Consider the following 19,761-nt stretch of genomic DNA (forward strand, 5'->3'; position numbering starts at 1 on the left):
TTATCCAAAATGATTCCGTTTCATGATTGCTAAATTAGTGTTGGTCAACATTTACGATTGGCATACTGTTGTTTGTAATTTAGCCGTTGAAATACAGGTGCTAACCCAACATGTTAGAATTGCCAGTGAAGAAAAGTAAAGTTACCTTCAGGCTTTAGGAACCTCTCTTGCCAATGCTAACAACTGCTTCAATTTTAGAAAAAGAAACTTCTGATTATCTTTGACACGTTTTAAAGGATTAGGAAAAAGATGAAAAGCAGCTTACGTCCATACCTCTCTGGTTCCGCCCGATCTCGTCTGATCTCGGAAGCTAAGCAGAGCAGGGCCTGGTTAGTACCTGGATGGAAGACCGCCTGGGAATCCCAGGTGCCGTAAGCTTTTTCACTTCTCTCTCTGAAAGCCGCCCAGCGCCGTAAATTGTACACCTACACAATTGTAAAAAAAATTTCACATTGTAGAAGAGATGCAATAGGAAGAAGATGAAAGGTGGCTTACGTCCGTACCATCGTCAGGCCATTTGAGGTGGCGGGGACTGCAATGGCCATTCACCGATTGGCTGGGACTCCTGGGCGGGTCTTCTCTAGTCCATCCAATTTTCGGCATGGGATGTCACAGCCTTCTTTGCATACCCTTATTTAACCCACACAAAGATGCCAACGGCTGGCGTGTCATAATTCATTGACGCATTATAAAGGATTAGGAAAAAGATAAAAAGCAGCTTACGGCCATACCTCTCTGGTTCCGCCCGATCTCGTCTGATCTCGGAAGCTAAGCAGAGCAGGGCCTGGTTAGTACCTGGATGGAAGACCGCCTGGGAATCCCAGGTGCCGTAAGCTTTTTCACTTCTCTCTCCGAAAGCCGCCGAGCGCCGCAGATTGTACACCTGTTTTAACGTTGGATATGAAAGGAAATTAGACAATATTATCCAAAATGATTCCGTTTCATGATTGCTAAATTAGTGTTGGTCAACATTTACGATTGGCATACTGTTGTTTGTAATTTAGCCGTTGAAATACAGGTGCTAACCCAACATGTTAGAATTGCCAGTGAAGAAAAGTAAAGTTACCTTCAGGCTTTAGGAACCTCTCTTGCCAATGCTAAGAACTGCTTCAATTTTAGAAAAAGAAACTTCTGATTATCTTTGACACGTTTTAAAGGATTAGGAAAAAGATGAAAAGCAGCTTACGTCCATACCTCTCTGGTTCCGCCCGATCTCGTCTGATCTCGGAAGCTAAGCAGAGCAGGGCCTGGTTAGTACCTGGATGGAAGACCGCCTGGGAATCCCAGGTGCCGTAAGCTTTTTCACTTCTCTCTCTGAAAGCCGCCCAGCGCCGTAGATTGTACACCTACACAATTGTAAAAAAAAATTCACATTGTAGAAGAGATGCAATAGGAAGAAGATGAAAGGTGGCTTACGTCCATACCATCGTCAGGCCATTTGAGGTGGCGGGGACTGCAATGGCCATTCACCGATTGGCTGGGACTCCTGGGCGGGTCTTCTCTAGTCCATCCAATTTTCGGCATGGGATGTCACAGCCTTCTTTGCATACCCTTATTTAACCCACACAAAGATGCCAACGGCTGGCGTGTCATAATTCATTGACGCATTATAAAGGATTAGGAAAAAGATAAAAAGCAGCTTACGGCCATACCTCTCTGGTTCCGCCCGATCTCGTCTGATCTCGGAAGCTAAGCAGAGCAGGGCCTGGTTAGTACCTGGATGGAAGACCGCCTGGGAATCCCAGGTGCCGTAAGCTTTTTCACTTCTCTCTCCGAAAGCCGCCGAGCGCCGCAGATTGTACACCTGTTTTAACGTTGGATATGAAAGGAAATTAGACAATATTATCCAAAATGATTCCGTTTCATGATTGCTAAATTAGTGTTGGTCAACATTTACGATTGGCATACTGTTGTTTGTAATTTAGCCGTTGAAATACAGGTGCTAACCCAACATGTTAGAATTGCCAGTGAAGAAAAGTAAAGTTACCTTCAGGCTTTAGGAACCTCTCTTGCCAATGCTAACAACTGCTTCAATTTTAGAAAAAGAAACTTCTGATTATCTTTGACACGTTTTAAAGGATTAGGAAAAAGATGAAAAGCAGCTTACGTCCATACCTCTCTGGTTCCGCCCGATCTCGTCTGATCTCGGAAGCTAAGCAGAGCAGGGCCTGGTTAGTACCTGGATGGAAGACCGCCTGGGAATCCCAGGTGCCGTAAGCTTTTTCACTTCTCTCTCTGAAAGCCGCCCAGCGCCGTAAATTGTACACCTACACAATTGTAAAAAAAATTTCACATTGTAGAAGAGATGCAATAGGAAGAAGATGAAAGGTGGCTTACGTCCGTACCATCGTCAGGCCATTTGAGGTGGCGGGGACTGCAATGGCCATTCACCGATTGGCTGGGACTCCTGGGCGGGTCTTCTCTAGTCCATCCAATTTTCGGCATGGGATGTCACAGCCTTCTTTGCATACCCTTATTTAACCCACACAAAGATGCCAACGGCTGGCGTGTCATAATTCATTGACGCATTATAAAGGATTAGGAAAAAGATAAAAAGCAGCTTACGGCCATACCTCTCTGGTTCCGCCCGATCTCGTCTGATCTCGGAAGCTAAGCAGAGCAGGGCCTGGTTAGTACCTGGATGGAAGACCGCCTGGGAATCCCAGGTGCCGTAAGCTTTTTCACTTCTCTCTCCGAAAGCCGCCGAGCGCCGCAGATTGTACACCTGTTTTAACGTTGGATATGAAAGGAAATTAGACAATATTATCCAAAATGATTCCGTTTCATGATTGCTAAATTAGTGTTGGTCAACATTTACGATTGGCATACTGTTGTTTGTAATTTAGCCGTTGAAATACAGGTGCTAACCCAACATGTTAGAATTGCCAGTGAAGAAAAGTAAAGTTACCTTCAGGCTTTAGGAACCTCTCTTGCCAATGCTAAGAACTGCTTCAATTTTAGAAAAAGAAACTTCTGATTATCTTTGACACGTTTTAAAGGATTAGGAAAAAGATGAAAAGCAGCTTACGTCCATACCTCTCTGGTTCCGCCCGATCTCGTCTGTTCTCGGAAGCTAAGCAGAGCAGGGCCTGGTTAGTACCTGGATGGAAGACCGCCTGGGAATCCCAGGTGCCGTAAGCTTTTTCACTTCTCTCTCTGAAAGCCGCCCAGCGCCGTAGATTGTACACCTACACAATTGTAAAAAAAAATTCACATTGTAGAAGAGATGCAATAGGAAGAAGATGAAAGGTGGCTTACGTCCGTACCATCGTCAGGCCATTTGAGGTGGCGGGGACTGCAATGGCCATTCACCGATTGGCTGGGACTCCTGGGCGGGTCTTCTCTAGTCCATCCAATTTTCGGCATGGGATGTCACAGCCTTCTTTGCATACCCTTATTTAACCCACACAAAGATGCCAACGGCTGGCGTGTCATAATTCATTGACGCATTATAAAGGATTAGGAAAAAGATAAAAAGCAGCTTACGGCCATACCTCTCTGGTTCCGCCCGATCTCGTCTGATCTCGGAAGCTAAGCAGAGCAGGGCCTGGTTAGTACCTGGATGGAAGACCGCCTGGGAATCCCAGGTGCCGTAAGCTTTTTCACTTCTCTCTCCGAAAGCCGCCGAGCGCCGCAGATTGTACACCTGTTTTAACGTTGGATATGAAAGGAAATTAGACAATATTATCCAAAATGATTCCGTTTCATGATTGCTAAATTAGTGTTGGTCAACATTTACGATTGGCATACTGTTGTTTGTAATTTAGCCGTTGAAATACAGGTGCTAACCCAACATGTTAGAATTGCCAGTGAAGAAAAGTAAAGTTACCTTCAGGCTTTAGGAACCTCTCTTGCCAATGCTAACAACTGCTTCAATTTTAGAAAAAGAAACTTCTGATTATCTTTGACACGTTTTAAAGGATTAGGAAAAAGATGAAAAGCAGCTTACGTCCATACCTCTCTGGTTCCGCCCGATCTCGTCTGTTCTCGGAAGCTAAGCAGAGCAGGGCCTGGTTAGTACCTGGATGGAAGACCGCCTGGGAATCCCAGGTGCCGTAAGCTTTTTCACTTCTCTCTCTGAAAGCCGCCCAGCGCCGTAGATTGTACACCTACACAATTGTAAAAAAAAATTCACATTGTAGAAGAGATGCAATAGGAAGAAGATGAAAGGTGGCTTACGTCCGTACCATCGTCAGGCCATTTGAGGTGGCGGGGACTGCAATGGCCATTCACCGATTGGCTGGGACTCCTGGGCGGGTCTTCTCTAGTCCATCCAATTTTCGGCATGGGATGTCACAGCCTTCTTTGCATACCCTTATTTAACCCACACAAAGATGCCAACGGCTGGCGTGTCATAATTCATTGACGCATTATAAAGGATTAGGAAAAAGATAAAAAGCAGCTTACGGCCATACCTCTCTGGTTCCGCCCGATCTCGTCTGATCTCGGAAGCTAAGCAGAGCAGGGCCTGGTTAGTACCTGGATGGAAGACCGCCTGGGAATCCCAGGTGCCGTAAGCTTTTTCACTTCTCTCTCCGAAAGCCGCCGAGCGCCGCAGATTGTACACCTGTTTTAACGTTGGATATGAAAGGAAATTAGACAATATTATCCAAAATGATTCCGTTTCATGATTGCTAAATTAGTGTTGGTCAACATTTACGATTGGCATACTGTTGTTTGTAATTTAGCCGTTGAAATACAGGTGCTAACCCAACATGTTAGAATTGCCAGTGAAGAAAAGTAAAGTTACCTTCAGGCTTTAGGAACCTCTCTTGCCAATGCTAACAACTGCTTCAATTTTAGAAAAAGAAACTTCTGATTATCTTTGACACGTTTTAAAGGATTAGGAAAAAGATGAAAAGCAGCTTACGTCCATACCTCTCTGGTTCCGCCCGATCTCGTCTGATCTCGGAAGCTAAGCAGAGCAGGGCCTGGTTAGTACCTGGATGGAAGACCGCCTGGGAATCCCAGGTGCCGTAAGCTTTTTCACTTCTCTCTCCGAAAGCCGCCGAGCGCCGCAGATTGTACACCTGTTTTAACGTTGGATATGAAAGGAAATTAGACAATATTATCCAAAATGATTCCGTTTCATGATTGCTAAATTAGTGTTGGTCAACATTTACGATTGGCATACTGTTGTTTGTAATTTAGCCGTTGAAATACAGGTGCTAACCCAACATGTTAGAATTGCCAGTGAAGAAAAGTAAAGTTACCTTCAGGCTTTAGGAACCTCTCTTGCCAATGCTAACAACTGCTTCAATTTTAGAAAAAGAAACTTCTGATTATCTTTGACACGTTTTAAAGGATTAGGAAAAAGATGAAAAGCAGCTTACGTCCATACCTCTCTGGTTCCGCCCGATCTCGTCTGTTCTCGGAAGCTAAGCAGAGCAGGGCCTGGTTAGTACCTGGATGGAAGACCGCCTGGGAATCCCAGGTGCCGTAAGCTTTTTCACTTCTCTCTCTGAAAGCCGCCCAGCGCCGTAGATTGTACACCTACACAATTGTAAAAAAAAATTCACATTGTAGAAGAGATGCAATAGGAAGAAGATGAAAGGTGGCTTACGTCCGTACCATCGTCAGGCCATTTGAGGTGGCGGGGACTGCAATGGCCATTCACCGATTGGCTGGGACTCCTGGGCGGGTCTTCTCTAGTCCATCCAATTTTCGGCATGGGATGTCACAGCCTTCTTTGCATACCCTTATTTAACCCACACAAAGATGCCAACGGCTGGCGTGTCATAATTCATTGACGCATTATAAAGGATTAGGAAAAAGATAAAAAGCAGCTTACGGCCATACCTCTCTGGTTCCGCCCGATCTCGTCTGATCTCGGAAGCTAAGCAGAGCAGGGCCTGGTTAGTACCTGGATGGAAGACCGCCTGGGAATCCCAGGTGCCGTAAGCTTTTTCACTTCTCTCTCCGAAAGCCGCCGAGCGCCGCAGATTGTACACCTGTTTTAACGTTGGATATGAAAGGAAATTAGACAATATTATCCAAAATGATTCCGTTTCATGATTGCTAAATTAGTGTTGGTCAACATTTACGATTGGCATACTGTTGTTTGTAATTTAGCCGTTGAAATACAGGTGCTAACCCAACATGTTAGAATTGCCAGTGAAGAAAAGTAAAGTTACCTTCAGGCTTTAGGAACCTCTCTTGCCAATGCTAACAACTGCTTCAATTTTAGAAAAAGAAACTTCTGATTATCTTTGACACGTTTTAAAGGATTAGGAAAAAGATGAAAAGCAGCTTACGTCCATACCTCTCTGGTTCCGCCCGATCTCGTCTGATCTCGGAAGCTAAGCAGAGCAGGGCCTGGTTAGTACCTGGATGGAAGACCGCCTGGGAATCCCAGGTGCCGTAAGCTTTTTCACTTCTCTCTCCGAAAGCCGCCGAGCGCCGCAGATTGTACACCTGTTTTAACGTTGGATATGAAAGGAAATTAGACAATATTATCCAAAATGATTCCGTTTCATGATTGCTAAATTAGTGTTGGTCAACATTTACGATTGGCATACTGTTGTTTGTAATTTAGCCGTTGAAATACAGGTGCTAACCCAACATGTTAGAATTGCCAGTGAAGAAAAGTAAAGTTACCTTCAGGCTTTAGGAACCTCTCTTGCCAATGCTAACAACTGCTTCAATTTTAGAAAAAGAAACTTCTGATTATCTTTGACACGTTTTAAAGGATTAGGAAAAAGATGAAAAGCAGCTTACGTCCATACCTCTCTGGTTCCGCCCGATCTCGTCTGTTCTCGGAAGCTAAGCAGAGCAGGGCCTGGTTAGTACCTGGATGGAAGACCGCCTGGGAATCCCAGGTGCCGTAAGCTTTTTCACTTCTCTCTCTGAAAGCCGCCCAGCGCCGTAGATTGTACACCTACACAATTGTAAAAAAAAATTCACATTGTAGAAGAGATGCAATAGGAAGAAGATGAAAGGTGGCTTACGTCCGTACCATCGTCAGGCCATTTGAGGTGGCGGGGACTGCAATGGCCATTCACCGATTGGCTGGGACTCCTGGGCGGGTCTTCTCTAGTCCATCCAATTTTCGGCATGGGATGTCACAGCCTTCTTTGCATACCCTTATTTAACCCACACAAAGATGCCAACGGCTGGCGTGTCATAATTCATTGACGCATTATAAAGGATTAGGAAAAAGATAAAAAGCAGCTTACGGCCATACCTCTCTGGTTCCGCCCGATCTCGTCTGATCTCGGAAGCTAAGCAGAGCAGGGCCTGGTTAGTACCTGGATGGAAGACCGCCTGGGAATCCCAGGTGCCGTAAGCTTTTTCACTTCTCTCTCCGAAAGCCGCCGAGCGCCGCAGATTGTACACCTGTTTTAACGTTGGATATGAAAGGAAATTAGACAATATTATCCAAAATGATTCCGTTTCATGATTGCTAAATTAGTGTTGGTCAACATTTACGATTGGCATACTGTTGTTTGTAATTTAGCCGTTGAAATACAGGTGCTAACCCAACATGTTAGAATTGCCAGTGAAGAAAAGTAAAGTTACCTTCAGGCTTTAGGAACCTCTCTTGCCAATGCTAACAACTGCTTCAATTTTAGAAAAAGAAACTTCTGATTATCTTTGACACGTTTTAAAGGATTAGGAAAAAGATGAAAAGCAGCTTACGTCCATACCTCTCTGGTTCCGCCCGATCTCGTCTGTTCTCGGAAGCTAAGCAGAGCAGGGCCTGGTTAGTACCTGGATGGAAGACCGCCTGGGAATCCCAGGTGCCGTAAGCTTTTTCACTTCTCTCTCTGAAAGCCGCCCAGCGCCGTAGATTGTACACCTACACAATTGTAAAAAAAAATTCACATTGTAGAAGAGATGCAATAGGAAGAAGATGAAAGGTGGCTTACGTCCGTACCATCGTCAGGCCATTTGAGGTGGCGGGGACTGCAATGGCCATTCACCGATTGGCTGGGACTCCTGGGCGGGTCTTCTCTAGTCCATCCAATTTTCGGCATGGGATGTCACAGCCTTCTTTGCATACCCTTATTTAACCCACACAAAGATGCCAACGGCTGGCGTGTCATAATTCATTGACGCATTATAAAGGATTAGGAAAAAGATAAAAAGCAGCTTACGGCCATACCTCTCTGGTTCCGCCCGATCTCGTCTGATCTCGGAAGCTAAGCAGAGCAGGGCCTGGTTAGTACCTGGATGGAAGACCGCCTGGGAATCCCAGGTGCCGTAAGCTTTTTCACTTCTCTCTCCGAAAGCCGCCGAGCGCCGCAGATTGTACACCTGTTTTAACGTTGGATATGAAAGGAAATTAGACAATATTATCCAAAATGATTCCGTTTCATGATTGCTAAATTAGTGTTGGTCAACATTTACGATTGGCATACTGTTGTTTGTAATTTAGCCGTTGAAATACAGGTGCTAACCCAACATGTTAGAATTGCCAGTGAAGAAAAGTAAAGTTACCTTCAGGCTTTAGGAACCTCTCTTGCCAATGCTAACAACTGCTTCAATTTTAGAAAAAGAAACTTCTGATTATCTTTGACACGTTTTAAAGGATTAGGAAAAAGATGAAAAGCAGCTTACGTCCATACCTCTCTGGTTCCGCCCGATCTCGTCTGTTCTCGGAAGCTAAGCAGAGCAGGGCCTGGTTAGTACCTGGATGGAAGACCGCCTGGGAATCCCAGGTGCCGTAAGCTTTTTCACTTCTCTCTCTGAAAGCCGCCCAGCGCCGTAGATTGTACACCTACACAATTGTAAAAAAAAATTCACATTGTAGAAGAGATGCAATAGGAAGAAGATGAAAGGTGGCTTACGTCCGTACCATCGTCAGGCCATTTGAGGTGGCGGGGACTGCAATGGCCATTCACCGATTGGCTGGGACTCCTGGGCGGGTCTTCTCTAGTCCATCCAATTTTCGGCATGGGATGTCACAGCCTTCTTTGCATACCCTTATTTAACCCACACAAAGATGCCAACGGCTGGCGTGTCATAATTCATTGACGCATTATAAAGGATTAGGAAAAAGATAAAAAGCAGCTTACGGCCATACCTCTCTGGTTCCGCCCGATCTCGTCTGATCTCGGAAGCTAAGCAGAGCAGGGCCTGGTTAGTACCTGGATGGAAGACCGCCTGGGAATCCCAGGTGCCGTAAGCTTTTTCACTTCTCTCTCCGAAAGCCGCCGAGCGCCGCAGATTGTACACCTGTTTTAACGTTGGATATGAAAGGAAATTAGACAATATTATCCAAAATGATTCCGTTTCATGATTGCTAAATTAGTGTTGGTCAACATTTACGATTGGCATACTGTTGTTTGTAATTTAGCCGTTGAAATACAGGTGCTAACCCAACATGTTAGAATTGCCAGTGAAGAAAAGTAAAGTTACCTTCAGGCTTTAGGAACCTCTCTTGCCAATGCTAACAACTGCTTCAATTTTAGAAAAAGAAACTTCTGATTATCTTTGACACGTTTTAAAGGATTAGGAAAAAGATGAAAAGCAGCTTACGTCCATACCTCTCTGGTTCCGCCCGATCTCGTCTGTTCTCGGAAGCTAAGCAGAGCAGGGCCTGGTTAGTACCTGGATGGAAGACCGCCTGGGAATCCCAGGTGCCGTAAGCTTTTTCACTTCTCTCTCTGAAAGCCGCCCAGCGCCGTAGATTGTACACCTACACAATTGTAAAAAAAAATTCACATTGTAGAAGAGATGCAATAGGAAGAAGATGAAAGGTGGCTTACGTCCGTACCATCGTCAGGCCATTTGAGGTGGCGGGGACTGCAATGGCCATTCACCGATTGGCTGGGACTCCTGGGCGGGTCTTCTCTAGTCCATCCAATTTTCGGCATGGGATGTCACAGCCTTCTTTGCATACCCTTATTTAACCCACACAAAGATGCCAACGGCTGGCGTGTCATAATTCATTGACGCATTATAAAGGATTAGGAAAAAGATAAAAAGCAGCTTACGGCCATACCTCTCTGGTTCCGCCCGATCTCGTCTGATCTCGGAAGCTAAGCAGAGCAGGGCCTGGTTAGTACCTGGATGGAAGACCGCCTGGGAATCCCAGGTGCCGTAAGCTTTTTCACTTCTCTCTCCGAAAGCCGCCGAGCGCCGCAGATTGTACACCTGTTTTAACGTTGGATATGAAAGGAAATTAGACAATATTATCCAAAATGATTCCGTTTCATGATTGCTAAATTAGTGTTGGTCAACATTTACGATTGGCATACTGTTGTTTGTAATTTAGCCGTTGAAATACAGGTGCTAACCCAACATGTTAGAATTGCCAGTGAAGAAAAGTAAAGTTACCTTCAGGCTTTAGGAACCTCTCTTGCCAATGCTAACAACTGCTTCAATTTTAGAAAAAGAAACTTCTGATTATCTTTGACACGTTTTAAAGGATTAGGAAAAAGATGAAAAGCAGCTTACGTCCATACCTCTCTGGTTCCGCCCGATCTCGTCTGTTCTCGGAAGCTAAGCAGAGCAGGGCCTGGTTAGTACCTGGATGGAAGACCGCCTGGGAATCCCAGGTGCCGTAAGCTTTTTCACTTCTCTCTCTGAAAGCCGCCCAGCGCCGTAGATTGTACACCTACACAATTGTAAAAAAAAATTCACATTGTAGAAGAGATGCAATAGGAAGAAGATGAAAGGTGGCTTACGTCCGTACCATCGTCAGGCCATTTGAGGTGGCGGGGACTGCAATGGCCATTCACCGATTGGCTGGGACTCCTGGGCGGGTCTTCTCTAGTCCATCCAATTTTCGGCATGGGATGTCACAGCCTTCTTTGCATACCCTTATTTAACCCACACAAAGATGCCAACGGCTGGCGTGTCATAATTCATTGACGCATTATAAAGGATTAGGAAAAAGATAAAAAGCAGCTTACGGCCATACCTCTCTGGTTCCGCCCGATCTCGTCTGATCTCGGAAGCTAAGCAGAGCAGGGCCTGGTTAGTACCTGGATGGAAGACCGCCTGGGAATCCCAGGTGCCGTAAGCTTTTTCACTTCTCTCTCCGAAAGCCGCCGAGCGCCGCAGATTGTACACCTGTTTTAACGTTGGATATGAAAGGAAATTAGACAATATTATCCAAAATGATTCCGTTTCATGATTGCTAAATTAGTGTTGGTCAACATTTACGATTGGCATACTGTTGTTTGTAATTTAGCCGTTGAAATACAGGTGCTAACCCAACATGTTAGAATTGCCAGTGAAGAAAAGTAAAGTTACCTTCAGGCTTTAGGAACCTCTCTTGCCAATGCTAACAACTGCTTCAATTTTAGAAAAAGAAACTTCTGATTATCTTTGACACGTTTTAAAGGATTAGGAAAAAGATGAAAAGCAGCTTACGTCCATACCTCTCTGGTTCCGCCCGATCTCGTCTGTTCTCGGAAGCTAAGCAGAGCAGGGCCTGGTTAGTACCTGGATGGAAGACCGCCTGGGAATCCCAGGTGCCGTAAGCTTTTTCACTTCTCTCTCTGAAAGCCGCCCAGCGCCGTAGATTGTACACCTACACAATTGTAAAAAAAAATTCACATTGTAGAAGAGATGCAATAGGAAGAAGATGAAAGGTGGCTTACGTCCGTACCATCGTCAGGCCATTTGAGGTGGCGGGGACTGCAATGGCCATTCACCGATTGGCTGGGACTCCTGGGCGGGTCTTCTCTAGTCCATCCAATTTTCGGCATGGGATGTCACAGCCTTCTTTGCATACCCTTATTTAACCCACACAAAGATGCCAACGGCTGGCGTGTCATAATTCATTGACGCATTATAAAGGATTAGGAAAAAGATAAAAAGCAGCTTACGGCCATACCTCTCTGGTTCCGCCCGATCTCGTCTGATCTCGGAAGCTAAGCAGAGCAGGGCCTGGTTAGTACCTGGATGGAAGACCGCCTGGGAATCCCAGGTGCCGTAAGCTTTTTCACTTCTCTCTCCGAAAGCCGCCGAGCGCCGCAGATTGTACACCTGTTTTAACGTTGGATATGAAAGGAAATTAGACAATATTATCCAAAATGATTCCGTTTCATGATTGCTAAATTAGTGTTGGTCAACATTTACGATTGGCATACTGTTGTTTGTAATTTAGCCGTTGAAATACAGGTGCTAACCCAACATGTTAGAATTGCCAGTGAAGAAAAGTAAAGTTACCTTCAGGCTTTAGGAACCTCTCTTGCCAATGCTAACAACTGCTTCAATTTTAGAAAAAGAAACTTCTGATTATCTTTGACACGTTTTAAAGGATTAGGAAAAAGATGAAAAGCAGCTTACGTCCATACCTCTCTGGTTCCGCCCGATCTCGTCTGTTCTCGGAAGCTAAGCAGAGCAGGGCCTGGTTAGTACCTGGATGGAAGACCGCCTGGGAATCCCAGGTGCCGTAAGCTTTTTCACTTCTCTCTCTGAAAGCCGCCCAGCGCCGTAGATTGTACACCTACACAATTGTAAAAAAAAATTCACATTGTAGAAGAGATGCAATAGGAAGAAGATGAAAGGTGGCTTACGTCCGTACCATCGTCAGGCCATTTGAGGTGGCGGGGACTGCAATGGCCATTCACCGATTGGCTGGGACTCCTGGGCGGGTCTTCTCTAGTCCATCCAATTTTCGGCATGGGATGTCACAGCCTTCTTTGCATACCCTTATTTAACCCACACAAAGATGCCAACGGCTGGCGTGTCATAATTCATTGACGCATTATAAAGGATTAGGAAAAAGATAAAAAGCAGCTTACGGCCATACCTCTCTGGTTCCGCCCGATCTCGTCTGATCTCGGAAGCTAAGCAGAGCAGGGCCTGGTTAGTACCTGGATGGAAGACCGCCTGGGAATCCCAGGTGCCGTAAGCTTTTTCACTTCTCTCTCCGAAAGCCGCCGAGCGCCGCAGATTGTACACCTGTTTTAACGTTGGATATGAAAGGAAATTAGACAATATTATCCAAAATGATTCCGTTTCATGATTGCTAAATTAGTGTTGGTCAACATTTACGATTGGCATACTGTTGTTTGTAATTTAGCCGTTGAAATACAGGTGCTAACCCAACATGTTAGAATTGCCAGTGAAGAAAAGTAAAGTTACCTTCAGGCTTTAGGAACCTCTCTTGCCAATGCTAACAACTGCTTCAATTTTAGAAAAAGAAACTTCTGATTATCTTTGACACGTTTTAAAGGATTAGGAAAAAGATGAAAAGCAGCTTACGTCCATACCTCTCTGGTTCCGCCCGATCTCGTCTGTTCTCGGAAGCTAAGCAGAGCAGGGCCTGGTTAGTACCTGGATGGAAGACCGCCTGGGAATCCCAGGTGCCGTAAGCTTTTTCACTTCTCTCTCTGAAAGCCGCCCAGCGCCGTAGATTGTACACCTACACAATTGTAAAAAAAAATTCACATTGTAGAAGAGATGCAATAGGAAGAAGATGAAAGGTGGCTTACGTCCGTACCATCGTCAGGCCATTTGAGGTGGCGGGGACTGCAATGGCCATTCACCGATTGGCTGGGACTCCTGGGCGGGTCTTCTCTAGTCCATCCAATTTTCGGCATGGGATGTCACAGCCTTCTTTGCATACCCTTATTTAACCCACACAAAGATGCCAACGGCTGGCGTGTCATAATTCATTGACGCATTATAAAGGATTAGGAAAAAGATAAAAAGCAGCTTACGGCCATACCTCTCTGGTTCCGCCCGATCTCGTCTGATCTCGGAAGCTAAGCAGAGCAGGGCCTGGTTAGTACCTGGATGGAAGACCGCCTGGGAATCCCAGGTGCCGTAAGCTTTTTCACTTCTCTCTCCGAAAGCCGCCGAGCGCCGCAGATTGTACACCTGTTTTAACGTTGGATATGAAAGGAAATTAGACAATATTATCCAAAATCATTCCGTTTCATGATTGCTAAATTAGTGTTGGTCAACATTTACGATTGGCATACTGTTGTTTGTAATTTAGCCGTTGAAATACAGGTGCTAACCCAACATGTTAGAATTGCCAGTGAAGAAAAGTAAAGTTACCTTCAGGCTTTAGGAACCTCTCTTGCCAATGCTAAGAACTGCTTCAATTTTAGAAAAAGAAACTTCTGATTATCTTTGACACGTTTTAAAGGATTAGGAAAAAGATGAAAAGCAGCTTACGTCCATACCTCTCTGGTTCCGCCCGATCTCGTCTGATCTCGGAAGCTAAGCAGAGCAGGGCCTGGTTAGTACCTGGATGGAAGACCGCCTGGGAATCCCAGGTGCCGTAAGCTTTTTCACTTCTCTCTCTGAAAGCCGCCCAGCGCCGTAGATTGTACACCTACACAATTGTAAAAAAAATTTCACATGGTAGAAGAGATGCAATAGGAAGAAGATGAAAGGTGGCTTACGTCCATACCATCGTCAGGCCATTTGAGGTGGCGGGGACTGCAATGGCCATTCACCGATTGGCTGGGACTCCTGGGCGGGTCTTCTCTAGTCCATCCAATTTTCGGCATGGGATGTCACAGCCTTCTTTGCATACCCTTATTTAACCCACACAAAGATGCCAACGGCAGGCGTGTCATAATTCATTGACGCATTATAAAGGATTAGGAAAAAGATAAAAAGCAGCTTACGGCCATACCTCTCTGGTTCCGCCCGATCTCGTCTGATCTCGGAAGCTAAGCAGAGCAGGGCCTGGTTAGTACCTGGATGGAAGACCGCCTGGGAATCCCAGGTGCCGTAAGCTTTTTCACTTCTCTCTCCGAAAGCCGCCGAGCGCCGCAGATTGTACACCTGTTTTAACGTTGGATATGAAAGGAAATTAGACAATATTATCCAAAATGATTCCGTTTCATGATTGCTAAATTAGTGTTGGTCAACATTTACGATTGGCATACTGTTGTTTGTAATTTAGCCGTTGAAATACAGGTGCTAACCCAACATGTTAGAATTGCCAGTGAAGAAAAGTAAAGTTACCTTCAGGCTTTAGGAACCTCTCTTGCCAATGCTAACAACTGCTTCAATTTTAGAAAAAGAAACTTCTGATTATCTTTGACACGTTTTAAAGGATTAGGAAAAAGATGAAAAGCAGCTTACGTCCATACCTCTCTGGTTCCGCCCGATCTCGTCTGTTCTCGGAAGCTAAGCACAGCAGGGCCTGGTTAGTACCTGGATGGAAGACCGCCTGGGAATCCCAGGTGCCGTAAGCTTTTTCACTTCTCTCTCTGAAAGCCGCCCAGCGCCGTAGATTGTACACCTACACAATTGTAAAAAAAAATTCACATTGTAGAAGAGATGCAATAGGAAGAAGATGAAAGGTGGCTTACGTCCGTACCATCGTCAGGCCATTTGAGGTGGCGGGGACTGCAATGGCCATTCACCGATTGGCTGGGACTCCTGGGCGGGTCTTCTCTAGTCCATCCAATTTTCGGCATGGGATGTCACAGCCTTCTTTGCATACCCTTATTTAACCCACACAAAGATGCCAACGGCTGGCGTGTCATAATTCATTGACGCATTATAAAGGATTAGGAAAAAGATAAAAAGCAGCTTACGGCCATACCTCTCTGGTTCCGCCCGATCTCGTCTGATCTCGGAAGCTAAGCAGAGCAGGGCCTGGTTAGTACCTGGATGGAAGACCGCCTGGGAATCCCAGGTGCCGTAAGCTTTTTCACTTCTCTCTCCGAAAGCCGCCGAGCGCCGCAGATTGTACACCTGTTTTAACGTTGGATATGAAAGGAAATTAGACAATATTATCCAAAATGATTCCGTTTCATGATTGCTAAATTAGTGTTGGTCAACATTTACGATTGGCATACTGTTGTTTGTAATTTAGCCGTTGAAATACAGGTGCTAACCCAACATGTTAGAATTGCCAGTGAAGAAAAGTAAAGTTACCTTCAGGCTTTAGGAACCTCTCTTGCCAATGCTAACAACTGCTTCAATTTTAGAAAAATAAACTTCTGATTATCTTTGACACGTTTTAAAGGATTAGGAAAAAGATGAAAAGCAGCTTACGTCCATACCTCTCTGGTTCCGCCCGATCTCGTCTGATCTCGGAAGCTAAGCAGAGCAGGGCCTGGTTAGTACCTGGATGGAAGACCGCCTGGGAATCCCAGGTGCCGTAAGCTTTTTCACTTCTCTCTCTGAAAGCCGCCCAGCGCCGTAGATTGTACACCTACACAATTGTAAAAAAAATTTCACATGGTAGAAGAGATGCAATAGGAAGAAGATGAAAGGTGGCTTACGTCCATACCATCGTCAGGCCATTTGAGGTGGCGGGGACTGCAATGGCCATTCACCGATTGGCTGGGACTCCTGGGCGGGTCTTCTCTAGTCCATCCAATTTTCGGCATGGGATGTCACAGCCTTCTTTGCATACCCTTATTTAACCCACACAAAGATGCCAACGGCAGGCGTGTCATAATTCATTGACGCATTATAAAGGATTAGGAAAAAGATAAAAAGCAGCTTACGGCCATACCTCTCTGGTTCCGCCCGATCTCGTCTGATCTCGGAAGCTAAGCAGAGCAGGGCCTGGTTAGTACCTGGATGGAAGACCGCCTGGGAATCCCAGGTGCCGTAAGCTTTTTCACTTCTCTCTCCGAAAGCCGCCGAGCGCCGCAGATTGTACACCTGTTTTAACGTTGGATATGAAAGGAAATTAGACAATATTATCCAAAATGATTCCGTTTCATGATTGCTAAATTAGTGTTGGTCAACATTTACGATTGGCATACTGTTGTTTGTAATTTAGCCGTTGAAATACAGGTGCTAACCCAACATGTTAGAATTGCCAGTGAAGAAAAGTAAAGTTACCTTCAGGCTTTAGGAACCTCTCTTGCCAATGCTAAGAACTGCTTCAATTTTAGAAAAAGAAACTTCTGATTATCTTTGACACGTTTTAAAGGATTAGGAAAAAGATGAAAAGCAGCTTACGTCCATACCTCTCTGGTTCCGCCCGATCTCGTCTGATCTCGGAAGCTAAGCAGAGCAGGGCCTGGTTAGTACCTGGATGGAAGACCGCCTGGGAATCCCAGGTGCCGTAAGCTTTTTCACTTCTCTCTCTGAAAGCCGCCCAGCGCCGTAGATTGTACACCTACACAATTGTAAAAAAAAATTCACATTGTAGAAGAGATGCAATAGGAAGAAGATGAAAGGTGGCTTACGTCCATACCATCGTCAGGCCATTTGAGGTGGCGGGGACTGCAATGGCCATTCACCGATTGGCTGGGACTCCTGGGCGGGTCTTCTCTAGTCCATCCAATTTTCGGCATGGGATGTCACAGCCTTCTTTGCATACCCTTATTTAACCCACACAAAGATGCCAACGGCTGGCGTGTCATAATTCATTGACGCATTATAAAGGATTAGGAAAAAGATAAAAAGCAGCTTACGGCCATACCTCTCTGGTTCCGCCCGATCTCGTCTGATCTCGGAAGCTAAGCAGAGCAGGGCCTGGTTAGTACCTGGATGGAAGACCGCCTGGGAATCCCAGGTGCCGTAAGCTTTTTCACTTCTCTCTCCGAAAGCCGCCGAGCGCCGCAGATTGTACACCTGTTTTAACGTTGGATATGAAAGGAAATTAGACAATATTATCCAAAATGATTCCGTTTCATGATTGCTAAATTAGTGTTGGTCAACATTTACGATTGGCATACTGTTGTTTGTAATTTAGCCGTTGAAATACAGGTGCTAACCCAACATGTTAGAATTGCCAGTGAAGAAAAGTAAAGTTACCTTCAGGCTTTAGGAACCTCTCTTGCCAATGCTAACAACTGCTTCAATTTTAGAAAAAGAAACTTCTGATTATCTTTGACACGTTTTAAAGGATTAGGAAAAAGATGAAAAGCAGCTTACGTCCATACCTCTCTGGTTCCGCCCGATCTCGTCTGTTCTCGGAAGCTAAGCAGAGCAGGGCCTGGTTAGTACCTGGATGGAAGACCGCCTGGGAATCCCAGGTGCCGTAAGCTTTTTCACTTCTCTCTCTGAAAGCCGCCCAGCGCCGTAGATTGTACACCTACACAATTGTAAAAAAAAATTCACATTGTAGAAGAGATGCAATAGGAAGAAGATGAAAGGTGGCTTACGTCCATACCATCGTCAGGCCATTTGAGGTGGCGGGGACTGCAATGGCCATTCACCGATTGGCTGGGACTCCTGGGCGGGTCTTCTCTAGTCCATCCAATTTTCGGCATGGGATGTCACAGCCTTCTTTGCATACCCTTATTTAACCCACACAAAGATGCCAACGGCTGGCGTGTCATAATTCATTGACGCATTATAAAGGATTAGGAAAAAGATAAAAAGCAGCTTACGGCCATACCTCTCTGGTTCCGCCCGATCTCGTCTGATCTCGGAAGCTAAGCAGAGCAGGGCCTGGTTAGTACCTGGATGGAAGACCGCCTGGGAATCCCAGGTGCCGTAAGCTTTTTCACTTCTCTCTCCGAAAGCCGCCGAGCGCCGCAGATTGTACACCTGTTTTAACGTTGGATATGAAAGGAAATTAGACAATATTATCCAAAATGATTCCGTTTCATGATTGCTAAATTAGTGTTGGTCAACATTTACGATTGGCATACTGTTGTTTGTAATTTAGCCGTTGAAATACAGGTGCTAACCCAACATGTTAGAATTGCCAGTGAAGAAAAGTAAAGTTACCTTCAGGCTTTAGGAACCTCTCTTGCCAATGCTAAGAACTGCTTCAATTTTAGAAAAAGAAACTTCTGATTATCTTTGACACGTTTTAAAGGATTAGGAAAAAGATGAAAAGCAGCTTACGTCCATACCTCTCTGGTTCCGCCCGATCTCGTCTGTTCTCGGAAGCTAAGCAGAGCAGGGCCTGGTTAGTACCTGGATGGAAGACCGCCTGGGAATCCCAGGTGCCGTAAGCTTTTTCACTTCTCTCTCTGAAAGCCGCCCAGCGCCGTAGATTGTACACCTACACAATTGTAAAAAAAAATTCACATTGTAGAAGAGATGCAATAGGAAGAAGATGAAAGGTGTCTTACGTCCGTACCATCGTCAGGCCATTTGAGGTGGCGGGGACTGCAATGGCCATTCACCGATTGGCTGGGACTCCTGGGCGGGTCTTCTCTAGTCCATCCAATTTTCGGCATGGGATGTCACAGCCTTCTTTGCATACCCTTATTTAACCCACACAAAGATGCCAACGGCTGGCGTGTCATAATTCATTGACGCATTATAAAGGATTAGGAAAAAGATAAAAAGCAGCTTACGGCCATACCTCTCTGGTTCCGCCCGATCTCGTCTGATCTCGGAAGCTAAGCAGAGCAGGGCCTGGTTAGTACCTGGATGGAAGACCGCCTGGGAATCCCAGGTGCCGTAAGCTTTTTCACTTCTCTCTCCGAAAGCCGCCGAGCGCCGCAGATTGTACACCTGTTTTAACGTTGGATATGAAAGGAAATTAGACAATATTATCCAAAATGATTCCGTTTCATGATTGCTAAATTAGTGTTGGTCAACATTTACGATTGGCATACTGTTGTTTGTAATTTAGCCGTTGAAATACAGGTGCTAACCCAACATGTTAGAATTGCCAGTGAAGAAAAGTAAAGTTACCTTCAGGCTTTAGGAACCTCTCTTGCCAATGCTAACAACTGCTTCAATTTTAGAAAAAGAAACTTCTGATTATCTTTGACACGTTTTAAAGGATTAGGAAAAAGATGAAAAGCAGCTTACGTCCATACCTCTCTGGTTCCGCCCGATCTCGTCTGATCTCGGAAGCTAAGCAGAGCAGGGCCTGGTTAGTACCTGGATGGAAGACCGCCTGGGAATCCCAGGTGCCGTAAGCTTTTTCACTTCTCTCTCCGAAAGCCGCCCAGCGCCGTA

The 19,761-nt window shown here is 45.4% G+C and overlaps 42 non-coding genes and 1 pseudogene across 42 annotated transcripts; all 43 read left to right on the forward strand.

Moving 5' to 3' along the window:
* Positions 1-259: 259 nt before the first annotated feature.
* On the forward strand, positions 260-378 carry LOC134115401 (5S ribosomal RNA). Its single transcript, XR_009947763.1, has one exon. It is a non-coding gene; the product is annotated as a 5S ribosomal RNA (ribosomal RNA).
* Positions 379-717: 339 nt separating this feature from the next.
* LOC134115940 (5S ribosomal RNA) lies at positions 718-836 on the forward strand. The gene has a single exon (XR_009948291.1). It is a non-coding gene; the product is annotated as a 5S ribosomal RNA (ribosomal RNA).
* Positions 837-1,180: 344 nt separating this feature from the next.
* LOC134115402 (5S ribosomal RNA) lies at positions 1,181-1,299 on the forward strand. The gene has a single exon (XR_009947764.1). It is a non-coding gene; the product is annotated as a 5S ribosomal RNA (ribosomal RNA).
* A 339-nt stretch (positions 1,300-1,638) lies between these two features.
* LOC134115941 (5S ribosomal RNA) lies at positions 1,639-1,757 on the forward strand. The gene has a single exon (XR_009948292.1). It is a non-coding gene; the product is annotated as a 5S ribosomal RNA (ribosomal RNA).
* A 344-nt stretch (positions 1,758-2,101) lies between these two features.
* On the forward strand, positions 2,102-2,220 carry LOC134115403 (5S ribosomal RNA). Its single transcript, XR_009947765.1, has one exon. It is a non-coding gene; the product is annotated as a 5S ribosomal RNA (ribosomal RNA).
* A 339-nt stretch (positions 2,221-2,559) lies between these two features.
* Positions 2,560-2,678, forward strand: LOC134115942 (5S ribosomal RNA). Its single transcript, XR_009948293.1, has one exon. It is a non-coding gene; the product is annotated as a 5S ribosomal RNA (ribosomal RNA).
* A 344-nt stretch (positions 2,679-3,022) lies between these two features.
* On the forward strand, positions 3,023-3,141 carry LOC134115669 (5S ribosomal RNA). Its single transcript, XR_009948031.1, has one exon. It is a non-coding gene; the product is annotated as a 5S ribosomal RNA (ribosomal RNA).
* Positions 3,142-3,480: 339 nt separating this feature from the next.
* On the forward strand, positions 3,481-3,599 carry LOC134115943 (5S ribosomal RNA). The gene has a single exon (XR_009948294.1). It is a non-coding gene; the product is annotated as a 5S ribosomal RNA (ribosomal RNA).
* Positions 3,600-3,943: 344 nt separating this feature from the next.
* Positions 3,944-4,062, forward strand: LOC134115670 (5S ribosomal RNA). The gene has a single exon (XR_009948032.1). It is a non-coding gene; the product is annotated as a 5S ribosomal RNA (ribosomal RNA).
* A 339-nt stretch (positions 4,063-4,401) lies between these two features.
* LOC134115944 (5S ribosomal RNA) lies at positions 4,402-4,520 on the forward strand. The gene has a single exon (XR_009948295.1). It is a non-coding gene; the product is annotated as a 5S ribosomal RNA (ribosomal RNA).
* Positions 4,521-4,864: 344 nt separating this feature from the next.
* On the forward strand, positions 4,865-4,983 carry LOC134115404 (5S ribosomal RNA). The gene has a single exon (XR_009947766.1). It is a non-coding gene; the product is annotated as a 5S ribosomal RNA (ribosomal RNA).
* Positions 4,984-5,327: 344 nt separating this feature from the next.
* On the forward strand, positions 5,328-5,446 carry LOC134115671 (5S ribosomal RNA). The gene has a single exon (XR_009948033.1). It is a non-coding gene; the product is annotated as a 5S ribosomal RNA (ribosomal RNA).
* A 339-nt stretch (positions 5,447-5,785) lies between these two features.
* On the forward strand, positions 5,786-5,904 carry LOC134115945 (5S ribosomal RNA). Its single transcript, XR_009948296.1, has one exon. It is a non-coding gene; the product is annotated as a 5S ribosomal RNA (ribosomal RNA).
* A 344-nt stretch (positions 5,905-6,248) lies between these two features.
* On the forward strand, positions 6,249-6,367 carry LOC134115405 (5S ribosomal RNA). The gene has a single exon (XR_009947767.1). It is a non-coding gene; the product is annotated as a 5S ribosomal RNA (ribosomal RNA).
* Positions 6,368-6,711: 344 nt separating this feature from the next.
* Positions 6,712-6,830, forward strand: LOC134115672 (5S ribosomal RNA). The gene has a single exon (XR_009948034.1). It is a non-coding gene; the product is annotated as a 5S ribosomal RNA (ribosomal RNA).
* A 339-nt stretch (positions 6,831-7,169) lies between these two features.
* LOC134115946 (5S ribosomal RNA) lies at positions 7,170-7,288 on the forward strand. Its single transcript, XR_009948297.1, has one exon. It is a non-coding gene; the product is annotated as a 5S ribosomal RNA (ribosomal RNA).
* A 344-nt stretch (positions 7,289-7,632) lies between these two features.
* On the forward strand, positions 7,633-7,751 carry LOC134115673 (5S ribosomal RNA). The gene has a single exon (XR_009948035.1). It is a non-coding gene; the product is annotated as a 5S ribosomal RNA (ribosomal RNA).
* Positions 7,752-8,090: 339 nt separating this feature from the next.
* LOC134115947 (5S ribosomal RNA) lies at positions 8,091-8,209 on the forward strand. Its single transcript, XR_009948298.1, has one exon. It is a non-coding gene; the product is annotated as a 5S ribosomal RNA (ribosomal RNA).
* Positions 8,210-8,553: 344 nt separating this feature from the next.
* On the forward strand, positions 8,554-8,672 carry LOC134115674 (5S ribosomal RNA). Its single transcript, XR_009948036.1, has one exon. It is a non-coding gene; the product is annotated as a 5S ribosomal RNA (ribosomal RNA).
* A 339-nt stretch (positions 8,673-9,011) lies between these two features.
* LOC134115948 (5S ribosomal RNA) lies at positions 9,012-9,130 on the forward strand. Its single transcript, XR_009948299.1, has one exon. It is a non-coding gene; the product is annotated as a 5S ribosomal RNA (ribosomal RNA).
* A 344-nt stretch (positions 9,131-9,474) lies between these two features.
* Positions 9,475-9,593, forward strand: LOC134115676 (5S ribosomal RNA). Its single transcript, XR_009948038.1, has one exon. It is a non-coding gene; the product is annotated as a 5S ribosomal RNA (ribosomal RNA).
* A 339-nt stretch (positions 9,594-9,932) lies between these two features.
* Positions 9,933-10,051, forward strand: LOC134115950 (5S ribosomal RNA). Its single transcript, XR_009948301.1, has one exon. It is a non-coding gene; the product is annotated as a 5S ribosomal RNA (ribosomal RNA).
* A 344-nt stretch (positions 10,052-10,395) lies between these two features.
* LOC134115677 (5S ribosomal RNA) lies at positions 10,396-10,514 on the forward strand. Its single transcript, XR_009948039.1, has one exon. It is a non-coding gene; the product is annotated as a 5S ribosomal RNA (ribosomal RNA).
* A 339-nt stretch (positions 10,515-10,853) lies between these two features.
* On the forward strand, positions 10,854-10,972 carry LOC134115951 (5S ribosomal RNA). The gene has a single exon (XR_009948302.1). It is a non-coding gene; the product is annotated as a 5S ribosomal RNA (ribosomal RNA).
* Positions 10,973-11,316: 344 nt separating this feature from the next.
* LOC134115678 (5S ribosomal RNA) lies at positions 11,317-11,435 on the forward strand. Its single transcript, XR_009948040.1, has one exon. It is a non-coding gene; the product is annotated as a 5S ribosomal RNA (ribosomal RNA).
* Positions 11,436-11,774: 339 nt separating this feature from the next.
* On the forward strand, positions 11,775-11,893 carry LOC134115952 (5S ribosomal RNA). The gene has a single exon (XR_009948303.1). It is a non-coding gene; the product is annotated as a 5S ribosomal RNA (ribosomal RNA).
* Positions 11,894-12,237: 344 nt separating this feature from the next.
* Positions 12,238-12,356, forward strand: LOC134115679 (5S ribosomal RNA). Its single transcript, XR_009948041.1, has one exon. It is a non-coding gene; the product is annotated as a 5S ribosomal RNA (ribosomal RNA).
* Positions 12,357-12,695: 339 nt separating this feature from the next.
* LOC134115953 (5S ribosomal RNA) lies at positions 12,696-12,814 on the forward strand. The gene has a single exon (XR_009948304.1). It is a non-coding gene; the product is annotated as a 5S ribosomal RNA (ribosomal RNA).
* Positions 12,815-13,158: 344 nt separating this feature from the next.
* Positions 13,159-13,277, forward strand: LOC134115680 (5S ribosomal RNA). Its single transcript, XR_009948042.1, has one exon. It is a non-coding gene; the product is annotated as a 5S ribosomal RNA (ribosomal RNA).
* Positions 13,278-13,616: 339 nt separating this feature from the next.
* LOC134115954 (5S ribosomal RNA) lies at positions 13,617-13,735 on the forward strand. The gene has a single exon (XR_009948305.1). It is a non-coding gene; the product is annotated as a 5S ribosomal RNA (ribosomal RNA).
* A 344-nt stretch (positions 13,736-14,079) lies between these two features.
* LOC134115406 (5S ribosomal RNA) lies at positions 14,080-14,198 on the forward strand. The gene has a single exon (XR_009947768.1). It is a non-coding gene; the product is annotated as a 5S ribosomal RNA (ribosomal RNA).
* A 339-nt stretch (positions 14,199-14,537) lies between these two features.
* Positions 14,538-14,656, forward strand: LOC134115955 (5S ribosomal RNA). Its single transcript, XR_009948306.1, has one exon. It is a non-coding gene; the product is annotated as a 5S ribosomal RNA (ribosomal RNA).
* Positions 14,657-15,000: 344 nt separating this feature from the next.
* Positions 15,001-15,119, forward strand: LOC134115737 (5S ribosomal RNA; annotated as a pseudogene).
* A 339-nt stretch (positions 15,120-15,458) lies between these two features.
* LOC134115956 (5S ribosomal RNA) lies at positions 15,459-15,577 on the forward strand. Its single transcript, XR_009948307.1, has one exon. It is a non-coding gene; the product is annotated as a 5S ribosomal RNA (ribosomal RNA).
* A 344-nt stretch (positions 15,578-15,921) lies between these two features.
* LOC134115407 (5S ribosomal RNA) lies at positions 15,922-16,040 on the forward strand. Its single transcript, XR_009947769.1, has one exon. It is a non-coding gene; the product is annotated as a 5S ribosomal RNA (ribosomal RNA).
* Positions 16,041-16,379: 339 nt separating this feature from the next.
* On the forward strand, positions 16,380-16,498 carry LOC134115957 (5S ribosomal RNA). Its single transcript, XR_009948308.1, has one exon. It is a non-coding gene; the product is annotated as a 5S ribosomal RNA (ribosomal RNA).
* A 344-nt stretch (positions 16,499-16,842) lies between these two features.
* On the forward strand, positions 16,843-16,961 carry LOC134115409 (5S ribosomal RNA). Its single transcript, XR_009947771.1, has one exon. It is a non-coding gene; the product is annotated as a 5S ribosomal RNA (ribosomal RNA).
* Positions 16,962-17,300: 339 nt separating this feature from the next.
* Positions 17,301-17,419, forward strand: LOC134115958 (5S ribosomal RNA). The gene has a single exon (XR_009948309.1). It is a non-coding gene; the product is annotated as a 5S ribosomal RNA (ribosomal RNA).
* Positions 17,420-17,763: 344 nt separating this feature from the next.
* Positions 17,764-17,882, forward strand: LOC134115681 (5S ribosomal RNA). The gene has a single exon (XR_009948043.1). It is a non-coding gene; the product is annotated as a 5S ribosomal RNA (ribosomal RNA).
* A 339-nt stretch (positions 17,883-18,221) lies between these two features.
* Positions 18,222-18,340, forward strand: LOC134115959 (5S ribosomal RNA). Its single transcript, XR_009948310.1, has one exon. It is a non-coding gene; the product is annotated as a 5S ribosomal RNA (ribosomal RNA).
* Positions 18,341-18,684: 344 nt separating this feature from the next.
* LOC134115682 (5S ribosomal RNA) lies at positions 18,685-18,803 on the forward strand. Its single transcript, XR_009948044.1, has one exon. It is a non-coding gene; the product is annotated as a 5S ribosomal RNA (ribosomal RNA).
* A 339-nt stretch (positions 18,804-19,142) lies between these two features.
* Positions 19,143-19,261, forward strand: LOC134115961 (5S ribosomal RNA). The gene has a single exon (XR_009948312.1). It is a non-coding gene; the product is annotated as a 5S ribosomal RNA (ribosomal RNA).
* A 344-nt stretch (positions 19,262-19,605) lies between these two features.
* LOC134115410 (5S ribosomal RNA) lies at positions 19,606-19,724 on the forward strand. The gene has a single exon (XR_009947772.1). It is a non-coding gene; the product is annotated as a 5S ribosomal RNA (ribosomal RNA).
* Positions 19,725-19,761: the final 37 nt, after the last annotated feature.

This window comes from Pungitius pungitius, unplaced genomic scaffold (genome assembly GCF_949316345.1).
Source record: "Pungitius pungitius unplaced genomic scaffold, fPunPun2.1 scaffold_36, whole genome shotgun sequence".
Classification (NCBI taxonomy): Eukaryota; Metazoa; Chordata; class Actinopteri; order Perciformes; family Gasterosteidae; genus Pungitius; species Pungitius pungitius.